At 43.7% G+C, this 27,939-nt stretch overlaps 1 protein-coding gene across 5 annotated transcripts in view; it reads right to left on the bottom strand.

Moving 5' to 3' along the window:
* Positions 1-27,939, bottom strand: part of NOL4 (nucleolar protein 4) — a 270,953-nt gene that overhangs the window by 196,945 nt on the left and 46,069 nt on the right. The window contains exon 1 of one of the 5 annotated variants that reach the window (XM_075826293.1): positions 20,554-20,620. The exons of the other annotated variants lie outside the window; for them this stretch is intronic. The gene's annotated coding sequence lies outside the window, so the exon portion shown is untranslated. Of the gene's footprint in view, positions 1-20,553; positions 20,621-27,939 lie in introns of those variants that run through there. 5 annotated transcript variants of the gene reach the window in all.

Below are 27,939 nucleotides of genomic sequence, written 5' to 3'. Positions count from 1 at the left end.
TTGTTTAGCATGTGGTGCGTCTGCAAGATGCAGGGAATTTTTTTTCCCCTTAAAGCAACAGTGCGGCGGTGGGGCTAATCGCAAATGGTATCAAGCCCGAAAAATCTTGTCGGTATTCCCAAATTCTTAATCGCCTTGGTGACTATTTTAATCGCCATCTAGAACCCTCGTTTTATGCCCAACCATGTAAGTATGCCCCCCCCCCCCCCCCCAATAGCTGCTCCTCTGGCTGGGCATCATAGTTGTGATCATAGTGTAAAATAAGATAAATTAAATTTTAAAGCAGACGGCCCAACATGCTGTACAAGGAAAGGTTCATCTCTTATCCTCTGCTATGTTGTACAAAAAAAGGCCCCTGTGCACACTAATTACGGACGTAAATCGGGCGTATTAACCCCCGAATTATGTCCGAAATTACGGCTTGAATGCGTTGACAAACATCTGCCCTTTGAAAGCAATGGGCTGACGTTTGTCTGTTCACACGAGGCGTAAATTTACGCGCCGCTGTCAAAAGACGGTGCGTAAATAGACGCCCGCGTCAAAGAAGTGACCTGTCACTTCTTCGGGCGTAATTGGAGCCGTTATTCATTGACTCCAATGAAAAGCAGCGCCAATTACGTCTGTAATGGACGCGGCGATCAAGCGCCTGCACATGCCGTTACGGCTGAAATGACGGGGCTGTTTTCTCCTGAAAATAGCCCCGTAATTTCGGCCGTTACGGACGCTGTAGTGTGAACATACCCTAATGGTAACTGTGGATGTGCAGTGGACCAAGGATTCCATGTAGCAAGACAGATCTATAGGCTATGAATATAAAAAGTCACTTTTAAATATTGTTTTTTATGGGATCAACCAGACATGGCCTCTGTGTGTACTGTATACTCATAAATATAATAGTTAGGTCAAGTGTTCCGACTGTATAGTAATAAAAAGGCCATAAATAAAGTCTTTAAAATAACAAAGCAGACATCGAATACAAACTACGGTAAGTGAAAAAGTAAAGTAAGTGACCGTATTTTGTACGGCTCCTTTAGTAAGAATATGTTGCAGCCAGAACTCTATGGGAATAGTAATTATAAGGCACGGAGCGTAGATTGGTAAACAGACACAATTTACCGTATATGGCTGAATCCTAGTTTTTATGGACATCCAAGTCCACTGCAGTGTGAACATATTGTTAAAGGGATGATTCTTTTTAAATGGTTGTCTTTTACTACCCCCACCCCCCTTCCCTTTCTAATAATACTACAATAATGGGAAGTCTCCGGAGCTTACAGCGCAGTGCAGGGTCAAGGCACGCACATATAGATATGAGCTTTGCTGATCACCTTTGGCGTCGCTTGGGACTCTCTGTTGCAAGGACCATAAAATAATGTCAATGCATTGGATTTTAGCATATCAATAATTCTGGATATATTACATAAAGAACCCTTATTCTTCCAAATGACCAACTTTTAATAAAAAAGCATACAATATATGAAATTATTATGCCCATGGCCTCCAGTCAAATATTAAAATATACGCCTGACAATGAATATATTGTCATTTATTTACACTAATACGATAACATATTTTAGAACAAGTCGTTTTAGTAGTAGAGCCCTCCTGAGAATGGCATGCATGACTTCATTATTGGTCATTGATCATGAATACTGTATCACCGGGTCCACACGTAGCGAAAATGCTATGAATATTGCGCTTGGATTTGTGCACGGAAGATTTTAACAAATTTCATCCACATGATCCAGAACTTCTCACATGGAAATTGACCGGCGGAGCCGATTTTAAAATACACATCAAGTTTCTTTTGCAGATTTTCATTGCGGATTTTACCACTTTTAATGGAGAGGGATGAAATCCACCGTAAAATCTGCAGCAAAATCATGTTACAGGGCCACCTACAGGGCTCCCATATAGTGACAGCCAAAAGGCACTTATATAGTTTAGTCCAGTCCAGGCCAAAGGGCCCCACATACAGGAACAATGACAGTCCCGCATATACAGAGAGAGCCGTAACCCCACACATACACAGCAGTCCCTCCCCCATATACAGTGTCAGTAATGGGCTGTCACTTATATAGAGTGTTAGTCATAGCATATTATTCTAGGAAGACTGATGCTCTGGGATGATGCAGCTAGCGGCGGGACCAATAACCTGTTTTGTTTTTTTCAGGACAATTTATGAATAAATCACAAAAAGCCAACATGTTTTACAGACGAATTGGAAAACCATAATGAATCATAAAGATTATGCGTAATAGATGTCTATAGCTTAGAAAAGTAATATTAAACACATTATGACCTCTAAAATTATTTTAATTACCATCCCAATAATTTGTACAAGCTCCTCCAACTGGCCCCATGCACACGTCCGTATTTTTCATCCGTAATTACGGACCGTAATTAAGGACCCATTCATTTCTATGGGCTACGGACACCTTTCTATATTTTTACGGATGGGTGTCCGTTCTGTAGAAAAGATCCGTAAAATATAGAACATGTCCTATTGTTGTCCGTAATTACAGCACATACTCCCCATAGAAGTCTACGGGGGCTTCCGTAATTATGGACGGCTACGGATGTGCACCCATAGCCGTCTGTAATTACGGAAGCATTGCTAGGCGACGCCAGGTTTGCAGATGTTGCACATCATTTGTGGTTTTCATATTCTTTTTGTGGATCCGTATACGGATGCATTACAGATTGAATTTGCGGATCCCGTTCCGTATATGCGGATAAGTTGCAAATGACTACGGCCTTTTTAGCAGTTTACCCCTCTTCAGGCTCTTTCTCTAATTCTCAGTTTTCTCTGAGTTAGTAAGCGGAGCCTAATGGTAATTATGTCTTCTAAACACTGCATACATAGAAGAGGAGAATCCTGCTTTCCTATCACACATATATATGGAAGCCACAGCAGCATGGAGGAGATTATACAGCAGTAATGAGAATCCAGCACTTGGGTGAGACAGTAACACTTATCTGGAAGCTGCAGCACATCTGTCTGTGGTTTTTCTCACTCTGCTCTCTCCTCCTGCTCCCCCTTCCCCTCTCTGTAGACTTCTATGGGCAGCATTTGTGTCCTTCTCTTTTCCTGCTCCCTCCTCCTCCCCATAGACTTCGATTGGCAGGCAGTGTAGAGACACACACTCCACTTCCTGCAGCCCATCAATTCTGCTCTGTAACTAGGGACAGATTTTGCTTGACAACAGGGGATGAACAGCATATTTAAGGAAGGGAGACACCTAGTGGCAGTAACTTCACACAGAATTTGCATGGATAAAACAAAAATATTTTAACAGTAAGTAAATTACAAAGTTGATATATATGAGGTATACGATTAGATTAGAATAAGTTGTTTGAAAAGTTAGTGTCCATTTAAGAAAATCACGGATGTATAAATTTCTTTTTCACAGAAACTGGAAAAAAGTCTCCTACTTTTACGGACTGTCTAGGGGTTTTACGGACGGTTGGCAACACTGGCTTGTGGTGACATCAATACTACTATTGATGTATGTTCTGAGACAAGAGGATCTTTGCAGGATAAAAGGGGGATACCCAGGACAGAGCCCTAAATCTGGGACCATCATGAAGCTGGGACTATTTATGAGTTTGTGATGTTGTGTGTAAAGAAATGTTTCAATACTGCACCACATGACACACAAAGTGGCGCCAGCACAAGCAGGGAGTGCAGAGACATATAGTATATATTATGTGTAATATTAATTCAGCTTGTGCAGCTATATCAATGTGTTTGTGTTTGAATATTTATAAAAGAAATTAGGCCTCATAAGAATATTTAATGTATTTTCTGAACGACAAATCTTAAAAACCATAAGAAAATATTTACAATACGAAAATTGGATGCCTGGCATAGACGCAGTGCAGTCAAAGTAAAAAACGAACAAACATAAGAGCCAACATTTATCCCTCAAGAATGGAGGATGTCAGTTTATACTTAAAAATTTTTCATGTACAAATTATTAAAATGATTGAGGATGATTACAAAATATAACACATAACATTAACCACGTGTTTCTGATATGCAACAGTTTCTTTCCCATGTGAATACCACATAACGAAACCTCCAAGTAGTAGTCTCACACCTGCTGAGCCACGGCATGTTTTATTAATGCAGAATGGGATTTCAGAATAGTTCGGTTACATCTCATGCAGCTATTTCTTTAGACAACTGCTCCCCTTACTGACCAAACAAGTAACTAAGTGTGATACAGCTGGAATTGTGAACCAAGACATGTCAAAAACAGCGGTATAGTAATACAATACGTTCAGTCTTGCAGTTCAACGTCCCATCTCCTTAAGTGCCACGTATGACACTTGATGGGTATGCCCCCTAAGGGTACTGTACTCTTTTAAAGGAGGCCGTGACTAAATCCATAACAATTTAATAATCTCGCTAAATATGGAATACATCAGTCAATGGCTATGGGAACACGCTTGGCTTGTGGCTAGCTCAGCATACAGTAGTATGGGGTACATAGCCGTGTCCTGTTTTCCGCCATTCACTAATTCTTCTGTAACATAACAAGCTACTAATAACAGAAAAAAGCAGAGCTGAACAGGGCAGCAGATGTCAGCGCACAAAGGGCTTCAGCTAGATTGTGTGCAGGGAGTGCATTGCACCTGCCACAAATCCTTGTCTGAAATATGAATGCGGAATGTGTCCTTGTTAACCCGTTAACCTCCAGTAAGGCCTGCAATGAATCGCCAGTGTCAATATGTTCCCATTGGACCTCATTTACATATTTTAATGACTGGTACAAACAAAAAAATACGAAATTTCGCTATACATTGATCACTTATCTATCACAAACATCCCAAGATGTTCATTTCTCAAGACATAAGGGGAAATCTAGTGCACAGGAATGGCTAGCCTTTTTTTCAAGCACAGTTTAGTAAATAGTGAATAGGTGACAAAATTACCCGGGATTCAGCATGGCAGCACCAACCTATTCTGGGACAGCAGCCTTTGTATATGGCAGAAATATCTAATATGCAAAGTTGCCTCAACTTGCTCAGTTTATAACTTGGAGATCATGTTTGATCCCAATATACTAATCCCATTCATTTATTTTTTATTTTGTTCTTGATCCCTTTCATATCTTTGGTAGAAAAGGGGACTGTCATGGAGAAAGCAAGACAGAGAGGAGTCCCCCTATGATACATCCCTGGCTGATCTGATAACACATCCCAATGATCAATCTCCTCTCTTCTGCTGCCTATGCAATGTAGATCTACTGTCAGCCCAAGGGAACTCAATTTTTTGTTTATCGAAAGCAAGTAGTCCCCCCCCCCCCCAGCACAAATGAAATAAACTTTTCTTTCTAATTGAAATGATTTATCATGCGGGATGCGGCAGCTGCTGTGGGCTAGGTCGTGTCACTTATTTCAGTCACCGAGTGAATAAGACAGCGAGCAGTTCTCAGGTTGCCCATACAGGTGCCGCACAGACAGGCCGTCTCCATGGGAACGCATGGGGCCTGAATGCACCAAGGACGGGAGTGTAGGAGGAGGACCTTGTATAGCCTCCCTCATCCCTCTCTCCCTCTCCCCCTTCTTCACTGTGAGCAACCAACCCCAGAATCCACCAATCGATAGCAGCTCCCGGGGTGGGCCTGGGACACTAGGATTAAGCAGGCTTTTTTTCCTTCAGAGCCAACAGCTGGGATACAGTAATAAAAGAAAACCGAGCCACATAAGTAGTGAGCTACTTCCTCCCAGTAAATGTCACTGTCCCCCTTTCAGATAGAGGGCTATATATATATATATATATATATATAAAATGTCTGCGGCCTAACGTGCGTGGGTTATTAGGACTGCAGCAGGAAGCAGGCATAAGGACCGTGCACTTGATGTGGTCGGTGTTGGTGCTGGGTTAGGAGTCTATTTTTTTTCTCTCCTCTCATCTCCCTGCTGCCGCCTTCTCCTGTCCTGGAGGTATTTCAGTGTTGCCATAGAAACCTGGGCAGGCAGCTCTCCCTCCTTCTGCTCCCTCTCTAGTGCCCTGCGTGCCAGGCCGGGCCCAGAATCATTGAATGCAGAAGATGTAATGAAACTGTGACAGTCCTGCTATCCTAAGAGCTTGTGTCGACAGGTCGCATGGAGTAAGAAGTCTCTAGCCTGCAGACTGAAGATGCTTTATGCATCAGATGGGATATTTACAACTCAACTAAGACTTTCGTATATGTATTATCTAGCTAGGAGGAAAAAAGAGAACAAGTAATTTAGTCTGAATCATATATTAAATACATTCAGAGGACTGGAGGGTCAGAGCGCACAAGGTTTCATGGCTCACACCATGCAGGATTCAATCATGTGCGCCAGGAGTTTGCTTTTCTTTATTTCATTCTCTTGCCAGACACTTCTGCTCTCCGAGGGGTAATTACAAGATCTCAAACTACCTTTAAATGAAAGGAAAATAATTAAAAAAAAGGAATGTTTTTATCTTTTAATAACATAAAACCTAATGATAAAAATAATCATACATACTGTGAAAATGACTACAGCCGCTAATGGAAAATAATATAAAATAGCCATATATTGTCAAATCCACATCTTCTTCCAGACAGGACCACTGAAAGAGCGTCCCATTAGGCTAAAAATATCCCAGAGAGCAACGCTACAATATGGGCAGCAGAGGGAAGCAGCTCAATAGCCGTGCAGCAGGGAATCCAGAGGCCAGGGCTCAGTCACACATTTCAGAGGAGCAGTCCTGACACACAGTTGTGCGGTCATGTAAGAAAAAGAAGCGCACAGCAGTGGTTTACCTCTCATTGCTCAAGATAAAAGACCGAGAGCGGCTACAAAGCAGAGCTCTACGCTGGTGCTAAATTGTATATACACAGGCAGGAGAAGGGGAAAATGAATATTAATACTTGGTGCTACCAATAAGTAGATGGCAATAACAGGAATAACTAAAGTTGAAGACCTCAAAGGTAATTTAAAGGGGTCAATGTACAGATGTAGCAGAGCTTCTTTTGTGCTAACTTTGAGTCAAGCTGGCCATACACATTCGATATATGTTGGTGGGTCCCTCTGATTCTATGGGATCCACCAACCAGTCGACGAGGGTCAGACAGGTTGCATTATAACACAACCCATTCTTTGTTTCCCTTGGAAATAAAGGTGTCTGGCAGCTACTTACTTATCCTATAGTAATGCACACTTGCCAGAGTCAACAATACATGTCTGTTGGCCAAGTGATCATTCAGCCGACAGCTATCTTATGTGTATGGCCAGCTTTGACACAATGCAGTGGTTTTATCCCATGTTCTCTGTAAAACTACTGATATAACACTGTGATAATGGTGATGTATACAAAGTGACAAACTCAGCACTGCTTCATCTGTAAATATATGTTATTAAGAGGCCTCTCTACTCAAAACGAACTACTCGGGAATTGAAATGTTACGTGGCCATTTTCCGGTTACAGGGGACGCATTACTTCTGTCTAATGAAATGTGAGGTTGTACAGGCAGCAGTGTAGTTGTGAGGAATCATACAGTGTGTTTGACTGCATTTGGGAAACACATAAAAGATCATTAAACTACATTGTCCAGCATGCTTAGCTGCCAAAAAATTCACCGGGGAGTTATCAATGCCTGGTTATATTTTATTCAGTGAGTGCTTTCAATGCTTACATTCATTATTTATGTGGTTTATATATATATTTACTATGTAAATGCTTATGGACAGCTGAAAAGTCCCAAGTTGCAGACCACTGATATACACCATATACTGTACACCCCTATTTATGGTATCTTGCATTGGTCCACACTGTGGACTGGGCTTCTCTGCGAATGATCTTATCCCTGTAGTAAATAGGAATAGATATATTTAGGCATGACTCTGCAAGAGATAGGAGAGTTGGCTAACAATGATTGGTTACCAGGGAGAGCTGATGGAAGGATATCAGGAATGATTACATACAGACATGAAGGCTCTTTGCTGGGCCAGCTCGGCGGTTGCAAATATGGCTGACAGAAAGTAGCTTCATCTAGTGTAAAAAACTAAGGGTCCTATTACACGGCCCAACGTGGGCTGTGTAAACGAGCGCCGGTCAACGAGACAGCACGTTGAACGGTGCTTGTTTGTTCCTTTCACGCAGAGAAATGATTGCTTATGTATATTGACGAGCCATTGTTACTCCGATCGCTCGCCCCCGTACATTTTCATCATGATTACACAGGGAGATGTGCTGCCGACAATGGTGACTTTTAATTCTGTATAAAAGAGCGAATCAGCTGATGAACGAGCGTTGGCTCGTTTATAGGCTGATCATTACCCTGATTACAAAAGGCAATGATCAGGAATGAGCATTCATATGAACACTCGTTTGCCCGATCATTGGCCCGTGTAATAGGGCATTAAGGCATGAGATGTCTTGAGCACAAACCGCTGAGCTTATTTTCAAATACCCTATTCGGGAACTCTGAGTTTATAGACAGGGGTCCCCTTTTCAGTACCCTCATCTATTAGCCAGAGCTGAGAGGGGCCCCAAAGATAGTCTCTCACTCTGAAGGACCCAGCACATTGTCCATGTAAGTCTGTGCATTACACGGGCAGCCCATTGATTTCAATGAGAACTGCGTCATGCTTTATTTCTGCAGAGGATTTGAATATTTGCTGCTGAGTTCTCCCAAGGATTACAAATGATCCCTTGGGGTCCCAACAGACACCTTGTGATGAACTTTTTGTCAGGGTACCCTTCTAACAAAAAGGAATTGCCCAAAGACGAAAACCACTTTAATAGAAACACGGATCCATATTAAGGCTATGTTCACACGGGGTATTTTGCCGAGTTTTTTGACACGGAAACCGCGTCGCAAAACTCGGCAAAAACGGCCCGAGAACGCCTCCCATTGATTTCAATGGGAGGCGTCGGCGTCTTTTTCCCGCGAGCAGTAAAGCTGCCTCGCGGGAAAAAGAAGCGACATGCCCTATCTTCGGGCGCTTCCGCCTCTGACCTCCCATTGACTTCAATGGGAGGCAGAGAAAGCGTATTTCGCGCTGTTTTATGCCCGCGGCGCTCAATGGCCACGGGCGAAAAACGGCGGGAAAATCGGCGTGAAGGGAGAGGAAAATCTGCCTCAAAGTTCCAAACGGAATTTTGAGGCACATATTCCTCCCCCAAAATACTCCGTGTGAACATAGCCTTAAACGGCCATTAGTGGAGCACGTTCAGAAGTCATATTTCTATCTACTCGAGATTTCATTTGAGGTCAGGAGAATCGTACATTTCATAAAAGATTTTGTCTTCTATTTTGTCAGTGTTTCTGCCGTGTTTCCCATTGACTTCAATAAAACTGCATGTAACACAAGCCCTGGAAAATGTTCCCAGAACATTTTAAAACCGTGACCATAATCTTGGCAAAAAACGCATGTATGTAAAATGTGCAATGCTACAATTTTTGCAGCACAGTGAATGTACCCTAACCATTTAAGAGCAATTTTGGTGCCATGATATTGGCCATACCTGGGAGTGGATAAAAAGTGGAGGAGAAGTATAATGTTTCCGCTGTTAACGCTCCACTCCTGGTTTTGGCTTACAAAAAAAATAAATCTACGTTCCGTGATCAAGGCCTAGAAGAGCAGTGAAGAGAAAAAGCAGTGCTGTTTTATGGGACAATTGCAAAAACAGAGCACAGAAATCATGCGGTATTGCGAAAGATACTTCTGAATCTAAATAGTGAATATTATCTACGGAATTCTGTGTATTTACTCTGTTTTTGTAGTTATGGCACTGGGAAACATGCATAGATGGCATAAAGCAATAAGACTGCAGCCTGAGCTATCAGCAGGCCCGTCCTAGTGACCACAGCTTCCTAGCACCAGATGTCAGTTGCGAGGACGGGGGTAGAATTAGTGTAGAGTAAAGGAGAGGATGCAGAAGGCAAATGGCCCAGAGATATCATTTAACCCATTTATTACAAGACGAATAACAAAGTATGACATGCATTATAGAAAAATTATGCTTTTTGCCAAAGTTGTCATTTTGGGGCTTTGCTTTCAATTGGTCCCTAATCCATCAGTATAATAGGTAATCCTGTGTATTGATGACACAATCATTGATACAGTATGTTCTTCAATGAAACCTAAAATTGTTATTCCTGGTTCACACGATGCAGATTTTGCATGTATTTTTTAAGTGAAAACCAGAATGGAATTTAGCAGACCTATAAGGCCTTCCTTGATATATTTCTTCTGTTTAGTTTCTGTTCCTGGTTTTGGCTTAAAAAATACATGCAAAATCTGCAGCAAATCTGCACTGACTGAACAAGGCCTAATCTTGAGGAAAACGTGTGCTTATAAGGTCGGATTGATCTGGCTGGCTTGAGCTGTCAGTCTAGTTACATTTCTTAGTTATATCTGTTTCTGGGAAAGATGGATGACAAACAATATGGTTGATTATAATTTCATCTCCCACAATACCCGTCACCCAGATTTCTCAGACTCATGAATATATCCCCTGCCCCATTTCACTGCATAACTAGGATGATTTGTCATATCGGATACCACGTTCCGAGAACCATAACAATAAAAAACAAAGACACAAGTGAATACAATTGTTAATAACTTGACAGACGAGGACGAGTCTTAGATATACTCATGCTTTCGTGTTTTTAGGGGGTGGAAAGCTGCTCATGGAAGAAAAACAGCACAAATAATACCACCGATCAACACTATGAAACTGACAACTGTGCCATGTTTGCCGGTGGGGACCTAAAGCCTATTGGTATTCAGTTTACATCTGAGCCCTGAGTCCATGGGGTGATTCGTGACACTCAGATAATACAAGTTCTTATTTCAGTGAGTGAGTGTGACCTAGTAATGACTTGAAAAGAAAAACAGTACAGTATAAAAAAAACAAGGGAGAAATTCTCTTGCAGGCTGGATATATGTGCATTCACGTCCTGTAAGGACTTAGGGGACGATTGTTACAACCGTAAAGACTAGGATGAATTTTGAAACTGTTACTTTGCATTTACTGTATTTCATTTTCTGTGAACATTAATACATCATTCATAATTTATTACTACATATTTATCAAGTGCTTTATCTATACAATAAGCAAAAACATACTAAAAGGTTCATTGAGATAGGAAAATGACAGTGTGGGCCACATTGGGGACAAGGACGCTTATCAATGGATAATTTAATAATATAAGATATGGTCAGGCAATTCGATATCTTGGTAAATTTTAGTTGTCATGCACACAACATATTCAAGAGCTGTATAATACGGATCCCAAATACAGGGCCCATAGAATTTTATGGGATCTATCGCACTTACATGTACCTCCAATATTCACATGGAAGCGCACTGAGGTTTCAGAGGCATTCTACCCCAGAAATTTATTTTTTTACCTCATGGCGGTACCACACAGAGGAACAGGGACTGCATTATGGCTTTGTGAACATGAGGTTTTAATGAAAAAAAGTCACAGCAATAATAATATTTGTAATATTTATATTCAGGTGCTGAGACTACCTTGTGCCACCAGACTAGGACTCAGCATCCGGCGTCACCTAATGTAAATGAACCTTAACACTCATTAAGATATCAGTGCAGTAGACGGCAACAGCAACACTGACAGCTTCACATGGGGGTTCACTGATGAAGGGCTCATTCAGACGTGCGTGAATCTCGTCCGTGTGCTGTACATAGAAACATCACACAGCACACGGACCCATTGATTTCAATGGGACTATTCACACATGCGTGAGTTTTCACACAGCGAGTGTCCGTTGCGTGAAACTCGCTGCATGTCCTATATTGGTGCGTTTTCACGCAGCTAGCCGCCCACTGGAGTCAATGAGGGCATGAAAACCACAGACCGCACACTGATACACATACGTGTTTTATGCATCAAATACATTGAAAAAAAAGAAGTGCTTGCAAGTGCGGGGTAAAACGCATGGTACTCGCAAAGCACACTGATGCATACTCGCAACGGTACTCGCAACGCACACGGACAGATTTCCGCACGATTTTTACGGGCGTAAATCTGTCACAGTCATGTGAATGTAGCCTGAAGTAGGGAGGCCTTTATGTCTCGTCACTTGTCAGGTCCCAACTAGTGCTTATCTGCTCATTCCTCCAAAGTATACATGGCAGTATGGACACAATAGGAAGATTATAGGACCCATGGTCCTACTTACTTCTAACATTTATATGAAAATAATGCTCTGTATGCTTCACGAATCAAGATGTTCTCATGTTCTCCTATGTTATTCAGGAAAATGTGGCCCAGATTTACTAAGACTGGCATTTCATACACCAGTCCTAGACAGAAGGCTGCTGGAGAAAGATGCTACAAATTTATTAAAGGTACCTACCTACCTCCTAATAAATTTGTTGCATCTTGGCAGTTACGAGCCGGCATAGATTTCCGCTATAATTTCTGGCATTTCTGGAGTAAATTACCCTTCAGCTAAGTCCCACCTAACTTTTTGAAAAACAGTTGCAAATATTTGTGCAAAACAGGCACGCGCCAAAACGTTTTAATGCCAATAAAGTTCCGTAAACCTCTTGATAAATTCTCCCTTGTATTTTATTACTAGTTGAAGGAGGATTTCTGTGGAAATTGCTTTATTCCAAGCAACCACTTATATGACTCTTCAGTCTTTTATATCATAAAAATCCGATTAGTGGGGGTCTAGCATATAGGACCAAACAAAGAACTAATCCTACAGAGAAGCATGTCCTGTTCTTGCTTCTATTGGAGACATGGTCACACACGCATGGTTTCTCTCCATTAAAATAAAGGGGCCTAAAGAAACCTGAGTAATCTTACTAGTAGTTTTCTTACTCCCATTTATTTAATTGGAGAGTTTCCATGCCAACATCGATAATCAGGAATCTGATACCTGATCCCTAAGTTTTCAGTTTTATAATGATTTAAAAATCTTTTTTTTTTTTCACAGCTAGCTCCTTTATTTAGTACATAGCAATCCCTTCTGCTTACTTGTTGAAGGAACATTTGGTACCTTGAAAATATTGTAGTCATTTTATTCCTAATGATCGTAAGAAGTCAGCCGCGAGTATTATGGAAAAGTGATTCAATATTTTTTTCAATGCAGTAAAAGATAATTAACACCAAGATTAGATAAAGCATACAATACAGAATAATAAATGGTCCTTATTGAGGTGGCTCTAGAAATAGATGGGGCTTTATACCTTGAAGTTGAGAGGTAAACATAGCTGCTTCAATAATACCGATAGTTAAGTGTTTTGTGCTTTTGTGACATGCTGAAAAGTCACAGATGGAGAGGGAAAACATCACGTAATCTGTTAAATGGGCCTCGGAGACTGCATTATTTAAATAACGCAACACCTACACTGCGACCTAGCCGTAAGGACTTTGGGTCACCGGAGAAACATTTCACTGTCATTTATGATTACTATATTATTAGCCAAATATGGTTTATTGAGTTTGTTTCAAAAGTATTTTACGCTCTTAAATAAAATAACGTTAATCATATAATTCTGTTATACGAGTGATTTCACTTTATGATTAAACAAATTCCAATAATAAGGAAACCATCACAACAGCGCCCCCTTTCTCTTCAGTGACAGATTACAGGCACAGTAGGCAAGGCCTGGATTCTGCAGAGGGCACATAGAGAGCCGCTGCAGGGGATTTCATTTCCCTCTAGCTTCTCTCCACTGTTAAAAGTTTGATCCCATTCCTAAAGGGGGTGATCTGGATTATAGAGGTACACTAGAAAATTTCTGATAATATAGTTCCCTAACATACAAGTGAAGGTTACCCAAAAAGAACTCTGCTTCATACAATAAAAAAAAAAAAAACATTTTCCCAATACTACCATTAAAAAAAACGATTTAGTTGTTGCTTAGTTATATCTATTTTTGGGAAAGCAGGGTAACAACTAACATAGCCGCTTATACAATTACCATAGGGGTCATCACCCAATTTTCCTAGAGTCCCGAATGCCAAATGTGCCTAGTTATGCAGTGATACATCTCCTGGGCCAATATCACTGCACAGGTAGGCAGACTCGCAAGTCTAGACTATAGTAAACCTGGATAACAACCCCTGTAGGAGCTGGAATCGCAGCAGGGAGATGACACAGCTTTCCCAGACACAGATTAACTAACAAATAGATGAAAATAAAAACTTGTCAACAGAGGATTTATGGCACGTTCAGACGTGGCGGAATTGCTGTGTAATTCCGCTGCAGACAGTCCACAGTGGGTACTTTCTATGGCTTTTTAGGTAACTTAGTGAAGACGTTGTGGAAAAAGTTGCTGCGGAAAATAGGCTGCGGTGCAGAATTTTCATTCCGCAAAATGCTTGGCCACCAGCGGAGTAGCAGCGAAATTTTCACTACGTATTTCAGCCTTTGCAATGCAAAGGCTAAAATCTGCAGCAAGTCTGTTGTGATATCCGCAACGTCTGAATTACCTGTCGAATATGCAAATTTTTCTGCATATTCGTGGTGTAATTGCCGCGAATTTGCGGCAAAATCTGCAGCAGCAAATTTCTGCCACGTCTGAACGTGGCCATATACTGCAAGGTTTTTTTTATTCATGAAGTCATTCTTTTAAATTTTACCTAGCACTAAATAGATCCTTAATCTGTGTCCAGAAATGCATGTTCTTGCTTCATGTATTTGAGAAGGGAGAACCAACAGATATTGTGCGGCAACAAACAGAGAACAGTAACAGATATTTTACAAGCACTCTAAATATTTGCAAAAGGTGCAAAACGACCAATTATTGAAGAGCAGCGACCGTATGCAATGATAGCAATAGACGTTTATACTTCACTAGATCTCTAAGTAGATAACGGAGAACATTAAATTACAGAATACTTGCTCCCTTTTTTTAAGAATTTATTTCATGTTTGTACAATTGGCCAATGTCAAATGCCCATGTACCACTCTTCAAATGCAAACCAAATAACCTTCACTGTCCTGCCAAATGTACCATTAAAGACATTGGGATAAAGTATTAAGAGTAAGTACAATAAATAACTGTGCTCTTAAGTCCTTTAAAACTAGGGATCTAGATGATTAAAAGGGAACAAAAGATTTTTTATTTGGTAATTAAAACCACCCATCCCCCATATTCGCATGTACATGACTTGGATAAGTAGAGTAGAGTGAACCGTACCTTCTTTAGCCTCCAGAATAAAACACATGACACCGAGGTTGGATTTTAATGGCCACAGCAGCCGTTTATTATAAATTTTATGCAAATAAAATTTTATAACCCAAATATTAAAAAACACCCAAGAATTCCCCAGAATTGGAATTCTTCCAAAAACACATCACAAAAAACCCTTAACAGGGTCAACATAAATAACAACATGACCAGGGAAGCCCTTGAGGTTACCGCCAAATCTAAACCAACTAGCCATCTGCCACCACCACTTGTTTTTACCTACAGCCGTAACCCGGCTCGAAAGCACCGCTCACTTGCAGATGGCTTTTTCCATAAAGCACTTCAAAGGGGTAACACCCTAAGAAGCCTTCCACATATTTTGGGGGACGCATACCCCTGATGCGACCTCCCCCACCAGTTTTACTGACCAACCTCAAGGACTCCCCACGCCACTGCGAAATGGGCCTTGACCACCTCAAGCCTATGAGCTCCTCCACACCAACACCCCTCTTTCGATTCCTTCTGCCAGGGCCAAACTCCATATATCCATCCCAACCTCATTCAGGTGCACCCCATCATGTCTCCAGTAACACCCCACACCGGCTTCCAGGTCCCTGTGCCTGACCACCACTCCAAAATGCTTTGCCACAAAAGCTGACACCGCCCTATTAAACTTTTATTCTGGCCTTATTCAACCTTTCAACCAATCGAGTCAAACGCCACGACTTTCTCGGCACAATGTCCGACCAGACTATCAATAATCTCGGGTGCAATGCCCATAAGCACAACAAATCGTGCTTAATGTCCCTAATCAGATCACGAAAAGGGCGCACTCCTAAATCATTTCCCCCCACATGCAACACTAAAATGTCGGGAACCCGGTCTAACTGGGTATATATTTGTACTTCCTGTACCACCCTAGCCCAGACCATTCCCCTAAAACCCAACCAGTGCAGGACAGCCTCTTCCCGCGGAACCCTCAGTTGGCGGCCATCAGGACGAACATCTGCCCTCAGAGCGCCCCAGTAAACAAAAGAATGCCCCAAGATCCAGACCAGACAAGGGCGTAAACCTGAAAAAAGAGAAAACACACATCTTACAATCCCATCCGCACTCCATTTTCTGACTCACACCTCCACTTTAGTAATAATTGAGCCCTGTTAAAGCAGATGAGGGCGCACGTAGGTACGAAAACGGTTAGACTCCCACCTCCCGATGCGCCTCACCCCCGCCTCATCCAACCCCCATCTCACCGCCTCCGTCGCCGCGCCAATTCGAAATGAATGTGAGGAATACTCAGTCTCCTGAACCCCGATTGCAATCAAACAGCGCTTGAACACCGCACTAAACTGGAATCTAGATAGAAACGACCCGTCCTCATGTCGTAACAACGGAACCCCCGTCAACCCCCTTTTCCCCCCAAACGCAGCCACACAATGTACCGGGCACATCACCGAACCCTCTAAAGCGAACAACACTATCCGCCTACCCTTGCCCGTTATGTCAGTTTTTGACCTACGCAGCACAATCTCCACCCTGTCACCGAACAATTCCACATCATCCAAAGCTATACCGCCCGCCCGTGAAACACTTGGCGACACCAGTTCGCCAATTCTAAACGCCCCGAAAAAGGCTAACGAAAAGGCCAGGCGAAACAATCGGACTTCAAAACCCGAACTACAAACCCCTTCCACCGCCGATCCCAGCAGGCAAAGAATCTGAAAATAAACCGGCCGCCGCCGATCCACCGACACTCTCCCCCTGCGAACCCCTTTCAAAGCTTGTACCGCTAAAAACTCTTTAGTCACATCCACCAATCCATGCAGTTTCAAACCAAACGCCACTGCGGACACAAACTTGTTCACTTTGGATACAGACACACCTGACTCATACGCGTCCCCCAACCAGTACAACAAAGCCACCAGTCTGTCCCGGTCAGACCGGACGTCACCTAGGGATCTCAGCCAAAGCTCCCATTGAGCCCAGCCAGCCCTGTATGATGCCCACGTAGAGCTCGCCAGAGATCGCTCGATCAATGCTTCTGCCGCAGCGAAACCAACTCCCAGAGATGATCCGGACAAACCATGCCGATCCGATCCGCTCCCGACGCCAGCTGACGAAAACGGTCCCACTGCGAGCGAGAAAGGTCATCAGCAACACAATTTTCAATCCCTGGAACATGCACCGCCACCACCCAAGCATTTAAGGACAAACATACTAGCACCAAGTGCCGTAACAGTTGCACCACTGGAGGAGATGACGCCGAGATATTATTGATAGCCAATACCACCCCTAAGTTATCACAGTGAAAACGAATCTTCTTGTTCCTGAGCCTGTCCCCCCAAATGGTCACCGCGACCACAATAGGGAACAGCTCGAGTAAGGCCAAGTTTTTCGTCAAACCGTTGTCAACCCAGGTATCTGGCCACCCTCCGGCGCACCACTGGCCCCCACAATAAGCTCCAAATCCGCCCCCTCCAGCCGCCTCCGTAAACAAATCTAAATCCACTGAATCCATAGCCCCAAAACTGATGCCACACGCCCAAATCCGCCCGGTGCTCACCACTCAATCTCACAAAATGATGCGGTGCCAACACCCCGGCTGTCGCCGCCGCCAGCCGCCTACTAAACACTCTGCCCATGGGCATGATCCGACACGCGAAGTTTAACTTCCCCAATACTGATTGCAAACTACGCAACGTAACCTTTTTAAGCCGAGCCAATGCCTGAACTTCCAACCGAAGCCCTGTCAATTTGTCTTCAGGTAGTCTACATTCCATCAAGACCGAGTCAATTTCTATACCTAGAAAATGAATAACAGTAACCGGACCCTCCGTCTTGTCCGGAGCCAACGGGACTCCAAAGTCCCTCATGACCCCCTGTAAGGCATACAAAATATTTGCGCACACGGTTGAACCACCCGGGCCAACACACAAAAAATCATCCAGGTAATGAATGACAGACTTCACACCTGCGACCTCCCATATTACCCATTCCAAAAACGAACTAAATGCCTCAAAATACGCGCACGACAAAGAACAACCCATCGGCAAACAACGATCCACAAAAAATTCCCCTTCCCAAAAACAACCCAACAACCGTTGGCTCATTGGATGAACCGGCAGTAACCGAAACGCCGCTTCAATATCCGTTTTCGCCAGCAAGGCACCTTCCCCCGCTTCCCTAACCAACACCACTGCCTTATCAAAAGACGCGTACACCACTGAACACAACTCTGGATCGATTCCATCGTTCACCGATGCACCCCGGGGAAAGGACAAATGGTGTATCAAACGAAACTTGTTAGGCTCACGCTTAGGCACAACCCCCAATGGAGACACCACCAAGTCATCCACCGGGGGTTCTACAAAAGGACCCGCCATGCGGCCCAAACTAACCTCCTTCCGCAATTTCTCGGTGACCACCCCTGCGTGTTGATACGCGGACCTAAGATTCCTACGAGTGACCGGAATGTCATACGGGGGAGCAGGAATCACAAAACCACAACTAAAACCGTCCTCAATCAACTTTGCCCCAGCCCTATCCGGATAATTACTTAGAAAGGGGGCCATCCTTGCTAACCTCACCGGCGTCACTCCCTTGACCAGCTGCCCCCCCCCCCGAAAAACCCCTCCCCTTTTTCCTTTTCGTAAGCATTTTGACGCACCATGAGACGTCCCGCTGCAATGGGAACACACGTGCTTGAACTTGCACGTGGCCCCAAATTTACATTGGTCGTCGTTAAATTGCCAACAGAAACCAAGTTTCGAACCGGAACTCTGACCAGACTGTCCGACCTGCCCTGCAGATCCCCCGCTCCCTGGAAAGGACTGTCCCGGCTTAACCGGAGCAGTCACCCGCAACCACAACGCGATGTCCTTCTGATCCCATCTAATGCTGGGTCGCACCGCCTTCCACTGCCGAAACTGCTCATCGTAACGCAACCATGCCATACCGCCATAAACCCGATGCGCCTCCCCAATAGCGTCCATGTAACAGAAAAGGGCAGAGCAATGTTCTGGAGCTTTTTCCCCCACCACACTAGCCAATATTGCAAACGCCTGAAGCCAGTTCACAAACGTTTGTGGAATAAGACGATAACGCCGCCGTTCCTCCTCCTCCTTTTTACTCTCGTCCCTTTTTCCTTTATCCAAATTAAATTTCGCCAAAGGAAGGAGAGAAAATATTTCCACATATTCGTCCTTCCAAATGCGCTCGCGAACCTCCTGTTTTAAATGCGCCCCCAACGGACCCTCGAAACACACATAGACTTCACCCCGCGCTCTATCGTCCAACCGTACTCTATCGCCTTCTTGTGCCCCCTCCGTCTGTACCGACACCGCTACAGCCCCCCCGGAGCCCCCAGCTTGCAACCCCACCAGTGGCTGCCCCCCCCCAGCGCTGCCATCCCCCAAACCGCCACCGGAGCCACTCCCGCCGATACCGACGCCTGTGACTTATCTAACTTATTCACCAGCTCGCGCAAACAACCTACTAAATCCGCGAAACCACTAACATTCCCCCCAGAAGGCCCGCCATCGGCCGCGCTGCTCGACACGACCCTCGCACCCCCCGACAAACCAGCAGTATGAACAGAGATAGAAGATGAACACCCACCTGGCTGCTCAGGCGCTGTGATCCCGCCAGCCGGACTAACTTGACCACGCTGATGCTCTCTGACTTCTCCCTCTTCCAAATCCCTCGTCAACTGCGACCGCTGCCCACACACACAGTGAGGGCACGGAGATCCTCTTCCCGATTGTCCCGCAGGGCCGGCCTCCATTGGAGCCCTGATGCTGAGAGGGCCAACCGCCTGTTGCCCGATCCGCGGAACCCAGACCTCTGACCGCACTCCACCTCCCACAGGACTCTCCATCCTCCCTGCAGACAACCTCGTAGCAGCCAGCCCCCTGATTGGCTCTTCATCATGCGGGGCTGCCGACGTGCCCATCTCCTGTATCACCCCCGACGGAGGGGGGGTATTTGGAAAATTGGGAGCAGCCCCCCCCCCTCACCCCCAAGCACCGCCGCGGCTGGGGATTTCTGCCAGGCCGGGACCTCCTAGGGGATGCCGCTCTCCCTGGAGACCGGCCTGCAGCGACCCTGGAGGGGCTTCCCCGGCGGCGCCGTGCCCGCGGGATTTCCTCCGGGCTAAGTCTCGCCGGCGGGCGGGTACGCCTAGACCTGCGAGCAGTCACCCCCTCTGCAGAAACCGCATCACTTCCCCCACTAACCGGAGTCGTGAACAGCAGCGGGCTGCCCACATCTAAGTCCAGCACTGCAGCAGCTGACAACGAGGGAGACGAGTGCAGGGGATCCGTCCCTCCCCCCTCTCTGGACACCGCGCGATGCGAGCGCCGGGGCCCTGCTGCCTGGGGCGCCGCCAGCCCCACCAGCCTTGTCACCTGTTTCTCGAACCAGCCGTCCTCATGTGACTCCGCTGCCACCCGGAGCCGCTCCACCAGACCCTCGAAAGACGCCATCAACCGCCCAGGTAAGTAAAAAATACAAAGGAACAGCTCACTGCTTATGATGTTGTTCTTCTCGCTGTCTCCCTCGCACTGAGGAAAACAGCGGGAAGCCGTTACTCTCACCCCCTCCTCCCTCCGAGCCCCTCCCCTAACTACGCTTATGCATCCCTCCCTTAACTACCGTTATACCTATTAACCCTTTACTTCCCACTACCTCCTATCCTGTCATGGCGGCCTCCCCTTATGTCCTGTAGTCGGCAGTGCGGCCGCTCCTTGACATTCAATATGGAGGAATAAGTGGCTGCCATACACCTCTATGGCTGCTTATCTCGGAGATGAAGACAATAAAATTGGGTATGAAATAATCGAACCTGATTTTAAAGGGGGGTCCAGATAAGGTAACACCACTATGCCCTAACAGAGCATTCAACAAGGGGTTGATGACCTACTTAATACTGTGCCAGCCATGATTTATAACAGTAGTATATCACGTGAACAAGACCACCAGGAAAGCTTTAGATGCATACAGTATATGGTCTCATTCATTATATATATATAATTGAGGTGGATATTTTGGATAAAGAGGCATAAAGCTCATAATAGACCACTAAGTGCAATATATATCATGTTGACCTTTGGTCCCCAAGCTTGGCCCTTGGGGATGTCAGTCACGGGGAGTCCTTGTGTTTTTTACTCATGCATGTATACATGACAGCCTATATAGTTGTGATACACTATGTAGAACGAGATGAGGGTACAGCATAGACAGATCGGCACAATATATGGATTTTCGCTTTAAAGTCTTTTTCCCCCAGCTTTGTATGAGAGATGTGACTGCGCTCCTAGAGGGAATAAGGACAGGTCATGACTTGATTATTACTGTGACGCTGCTGATCTGATTACTATGCACTTTTTATAGGAGTTTCAGCACATGAGAGAATTTCACACAGCTAAAAACAGACAAGGTAGAGCTGCCGGGGAGCTTTTCCCTCCCAGCTTTACTTGATGGCACAGACAATACAAGCATTTTCCCTTAAGAAAGACTCATTCATGGTGCCTACCTCGATGGTCAAAAGAGGAAGATGGTGCTGGTGCCCAGATATCTAAAAAAAAAAAATTATTTTTTTTACATAGTTTGGAAGAGCATTGCAAAGCTGGTATTAGGCAGAGGACTTAGTAAGACATATCTGTAAAACTATCAAGAATATATAAAGTAATAAAATATTATTCCCATACATTATCTCCATAACAGAAGATGGAATATTAGTCTTTGGAATAAATGGTAAGCTGCCGCCTCACTGACTGTTTTCCAGGACTCCCAAACAGGGAAGAAGTTTTATTTAGTAACATTTAATGTACCAGATGGTAATGAGGGAGCTGGACCCTGCAGATCCATTGTGTTCATTAGTAATGTCTGCTAGCCTGACGCCTGTGACCATTTGTAAGTTCTGGATTCATAATCGGAGATAGGTTCTTGTTGTCTCATAAGCTCCATCTGGTTAGTCACTAAAACAATACTCCTCTAACATATTAAATATAAAATAAAATGCTACTAACAGAGCTGACAGGAGGAGGCTGATCTCTTATCAAGTCAATCCAAAATTGAGTACAATACAAAACAAGTCTAAGAGTAAAAGTGATTGGGGGGGATAGATCAAGACTGGTGAGTTAAACGCCAGTCTTAAACTAATTTAACTTGGCGGAAAATGCACCAAATCTATTAAGAGCGTATAATTGGTGGCACGCTTTAACGACCAACAAATCCGGTCCTTCTTTTCCCCGACGTCTGCCATCGGGGAGGGTTGGGAGCCCCCCATACACATTAAATCATTGTCTGGTTCTTAATGTAAAATCCCAAAACGAGTCATGATCAAAGACTGAGTGAAAGCTGCATATAAAAAATCAGACAATGCTTTGTTAAATAAATTACTTATATGTGATGCACTAATACTGCCATGTTATTCATCTAGCCACTAATAAAGACTTATAAGCCACACATCCACCAGTCGGGGAAACCTTCATATGATCAAACTGTGAAGAACATGTCTAAGATAATGCAGCGTTCTTGTCTCCGGATTCTGTCACCGTAGCAACAAACTGTGACAGAGGATCCGTAAATTGTAGGCTTCTTTTACAGCATGTGTCAGCACAATACTCAGTGACTGGACTTTCTGGGCTCAATAGTTATTACAGAGAACTGTTTCTTGATGGTACCACTGTAATTCTACAGATGTAGCCCAAGATATTCAAAATGGAACATTTTAGATTATGACACAATGAAAAAGTCTAAAATAAAATGATAGAGAGAATGTATCAGGAAAAAATGCGGATTGTCCCCCTGGCACTGCTGGGTTTAGTCAGTCATTTTTACCAAGAAGCTGGTACTCAAATTTTTATAGTATTTATTATATAGGTATGCGACGCGTTTTGAAGCCGGACCAGCTTCTTCATCAGGCTAAATACATATTTTTGTATTTTGCCTGATGAAGAAGCCGGTCCAGCTTCAAAATGCGTCGCATACCTACATAATAAATTCTATGAAAATATATCGCTTGAGTACCAGTTTCTTAGTAAAAATTACTGACTAAACCCAGCAGCGCCAGGGGGGCAATCCGCATTTTTTTCCTGATACCTTCTCTCTATATACAACATCTGGACACTACGATCCAGCACGGAACCCAGGCTTTTGGAGAAATACGCATATGGATGTTGTGCTCCCAGCACAACAACACCAGGTCAGCGCGACTCATCACCTAATTATTTTTATCTTTCTTTACCGGTTGATGCACTATGTGCGCTTTGTGTACTTTTTCTTCCTCTATTTAATTTAAAATAAAATGATGACCCTGTGAAAACGTCTTCTGTAGAGTTATCACAAGCGTGAAACATGCTGTAACCTCTGTGCTGTCTGCTATGTCCTCCCTGGAAAGAGTTCCTTGTTTTGGCACAATAAAGAAGAAACATTTTACCATCTGGGTGAGTGCCGCATCCTCTATCTTCCTGCTCTGTTTTCAAATACATGATACTATTTCATTGTGCTGAGCACCACCCAAAAGTGGAAATGGAACCCCTGATTAACTCTGCTAGTGTCAGTGATATGGTCTCCCTAAAGTAGTGCCAACTTCTCCCTCGTGAAAACCCATTCAGCTATTCCCTAGTTATATCCATTGATTTGGGAAAGCTGGATGACATTTAATATGGTACCATTACATCATCCACCTTTCTCATACTCCAGAATGACAAATCTGCCTAGTTATCCATTAATACATCTCTCACTATCCCCGAATGCCAAGGCAGATCAGGAGTCTTGGGAAGCTAAATAACAATCTCATGCTAGGCATAATGGTGACCATACTAGATATCTAACAACTTTTCAAGAAAATGATCTAGAGGGAATTAATCAACCTTTCTATGCCAGAAAAGGACCCAAAAGTCACAGTTTGTGTTGAAAATTGTGACTTTTAGCATTTTACGCCAACCTTGTATGTTGTGCCAAAATGGGCAGGGCCCGAAAATTCAACATAATTTATGCCATAAAACTGGCGTAAATTATAGCGGAAATCTACACCAGTTTACTTTGTCAGGCGTAGCAAGGTAGAGGCCCGTGCCGGGCCACGTACCATGCCTTCCCCGATCAGACTAGCCCCACCAGGCTATACCCATTGGAAAATACAAAAATAAATTAAGAAAAAAGTTTAAAAAAATATGTATTCTCACCTCTCTGCCTTTCAGGCTCCCTCGGCATACTGCGGCTCATACAATGTTCTAACGCCGGGCAGACACTCAATGACCTGAGTGCTGCTTCACACAGTGTAAAACGTCCAGACGCTGCTCAGCGTCAGGACCCTGTATGAGCTGCGGTATGCCGAGGGATTCTAAGGGGACCCAGATGGGAGAAGTAAAGAGGGGCGGTGAGGTGAGTATAATTTTTTTTAATTTTATGTCTGATGGGGGTGGGAAATGGTTGTTGCACGGCCACAGTTTCTTAATAAATCTGTTGCAGCTTACTCCAGCGTAGCAGAAAGCTTAAACTGCCGTATGAAATGCCAGTTTTAAGAAATTTGCGCCATAATACTTAAATAGAATTATTAAAAACTTAAAGCGTTGTCAGTGTTATGCACGGACGTGTTGGGTTCTCCTGAATAAGAATCACTCTTCGTAGCCGCCCTCTTGCTCTGGTTAATAGATGAAGACATCCTCTCAATTACATTTTATATTCCCTAAAAGGGTATTTGAAAATGGGTTTTCTAAACTAAACAAACCCTTCAACGGAAAAGAACAACCCTGGGACTTATTTATTTTTCTTGTAGGAGAAAATTCTCTTTAATCTATTTTATTTACCTTAATTTTTTTATTTTTTTAAACATTTCCATCTTAATTTTTTAATGTAAAATATTGTAGCCCTTTTTCAAAATGAGGATATGTAGGTACAATGACAATTCAGGTTATCCTGCTTAAAGAAGCACTCCTATGAAAATTTGTATTGCTTTGCCCGTTTGCAATGGGCATCTTGCTCACCAAAACACAAGCTTTGTTTGTCTTCCCCGTGCGGTTACGTGATCTCTAAGCTGGCTGGCCAATTCACATAGCGTCTTATGTGTGGACTGGAAGCCAGTTTCTCTATGTAAGTCTATGAGACTTACATTCTGAGCAAATACATACCATATACATGTACAAGATGCCCATTACATACGGGCAAAGCAATAAACATTTTCATGGGAGTGCTTCTTTAAGTCTTGTGTTGCTTCTAAACTTCTCTGAAGTCCTGAAAATTAGGATTGTTTACTGAACGAATGCAAGAAGTTCTTCAGGAGGGCCCGAGGCCAGCTGCCATATTACTTCAGATTAGAAAAAACAGCAATTAAACTTCAGCACCCGTGTGACTCAGTTACGAAGAAATTCTGCTGCTGTCTTCATTACCGCTCACCTTCTTATTCCTGTGGGCCTATATAAAGAAAATGTGCACAAGCTTGCTAGTAGGATAACCGGTATCTGACATTGAGTTCAGGCATTGTGAGCATGGGGTCTGGGGGGGGGGGGGGGGATGGTTACCATGAATATACTGTCAGTCATTGAAATATGTCAGCCTTCCTTGATACTGGAGAGCATCGACTACAAGTGATAAATGTGAGACTAGACATACAGTATAACACAACAGGATCATTTTCATCAAACATTGTGTCCCTTGTTTAGTGGACCACCATCTGCATGATTCAAGTCACAAAAGTAATATATAAATACATGTGGCAGAGTGGTAAGGGAGAGGGGGGTGAGTCCCGTGGAAGGGCAGTATTGCTGAACCTTTTTAATATGTTAGGACTCATGCACACGACCGTAGCCATGTGCACGGCCGTGATTTTCGGGTCGGCCGGCAGCGGACTATCAGCTGTGAGACGCCCGCAAATTGCAGGCCATGCACATGGCCGCGGCCATTATTTTCAATGAGCCTGGACCGCAGAACACGGCCGTAATAAGGCATGCCCGTTCTTTCTGCGGTCCAGGCTCCCGGGCCATGCAAGGACCGTTAAAACCACGGTCGTATGCATGGCCCCATAGGAATGAATGTGGCAGGAATTCTCCCATGGATTTTCTGCATTCCCCCTGAAAATCCAATGGTTTCCGCGGTCCGGACTGACACTCCGTGGCCGGCCGACCCGAAAATCACGGCCGTGCACATGGCTACGGTCGTGTGCATGAGGCCTTAGGCTTTCCTTTATGTAATCTCATTAAAAGAGATTTAGCAGTATCAGAACTTTGAATTTAAAGAGTAGATAAAGACTAAATAATCTTCTGATGTCATATAGGAACACTCCGTGCTAAACATATACACTGGGGGCAGTCTAAGATTCCAATTTTGCAATGTTTGACTGGTTGCACGGTGAAATTATTGTGTGTGCTGCCACAATCACAAGGATATAATAACAGTCTGTTGAATAAAGACAGAAATGTTGGCGTTACCGGCAGTGCACTGTATGAAATCGAATTAGAGCGACTGTTCTCATATAAATGACTACCCCGTAAATAAGCCTGTACCTGTCTGTGTGTACATAAGGCAGAAGGTTACGCCTGTGAATTGATGTTTCTTTTTTGTGGTGTGATAAGCCGGTTTAGCCTCTAGAAATGTTGTATTATTTAGAATTCAAGCGAGAAGTAATGGCTTTATATAGTAAACTACAGGGAGCTTGTCTCCATGAATGTGGTTAGAGTATCAGGCTAACTTGGTGAAGTGAGGTGGAATGAGTGACAATTTGAATATCATCATGGGATAAATGTTGAAAGCTAGGAGAATTAAAGGGTACGGTGTGCCCCTATTTAGCCCGCTGTTGGCTAAAGACCTGCAAGGGAAACTTGAAAGGGCACCAGAGCTAAGGTCACTTGGAAGCTGTAGTGCTGATAATGCCCTGTGGTTTTATGTGAAATGGAGGGAGAGAAGTCTCAATCTGGTCTGATACAATACGCTATGGTTCTGCAATAAATGTTGTATCTCAGATAATTTGTTGTACTAATGCTGTTCATATGAAAAAAGATTATTTATTATAGTTAGTCCTAAGCACCAATTTGCATTTGCAATAAGAAATCAAGGTAACGCTTTAATTTAATTTACTGTAACAATTATAAGCTTTAGTACGTACATCAGTAATGGAGAAATGTAGATAGTTTTATTACAGTGTCTGTCCTTTACTTAGAATACTACGTTTTGTGAGTCACTTTAGGAAAATATGGTTGGCACTCCAACTTGAGCAGTCTACTCTTTACTTTTAGCCGAAAATGTGATTTTTGCTCGTGACAGAGGGAACACCATGCAGAAGTCAATCTCCCCCCCTTCCTGCAGCTGCTGGTTCCGCTCTGACATCCCTGCATCCCAGAAAAGGGCGACCCACCTCTTTCTCACCCATTCTAGGAAAGAAGGGTTGCATTGTCCTATGGATGTCCTATGGTGGTCACTGGTCAAAATAAGAGGTGGTGGTTTTAAAGATGGCCATTGTACATAGACTATAACGTCATTTCAGATCTGTCACAAATCTATTAGATTTAGTAACTAAACTATCAGCTCTTCAGGGAAATAGAAAAATAATGTGATCAAAGTCTCATGCCAACCAGAAGACATGTATAGACGCTGCTATCTAACTGCAATCATATGTAGACCAGACACTGCAGCTTAAAAGACTCATTTACTGAATTCAGAGTTGAGGTATCTCCTTTCTGTAAAGCAATATGTATAGAGCGGCAGATTACATTCCAGGGGGATTTTACAGGGATTCATTGCCTGCAGCGTCTTAGTGTGGATGTGTTTTTTTCTATAAGAGAGAGGTGAAGAGT

This window comes from Rhinoderma darwinii, chromosome 5 (assembly GCF_050947455.1).
Source record: "Rhinoderma darwinii isolate aRhiDar2 chromosome 5, aRhiDar2.hap1, whole genome shotgun sequence".
NCBI classification, from domain to species: domain Eukaryota; kingdom Metazoa; phylum Chordata; class Amphibia; order Anura; family Rhinodermatidae; genus Rhinoderma; species Rhinoderma darwinii.
The sequence above is the reverse complement of the archived record's forward strand: the minus strand, read 5'-3'. Positions and strand labels throughout refer to the sequence as shown.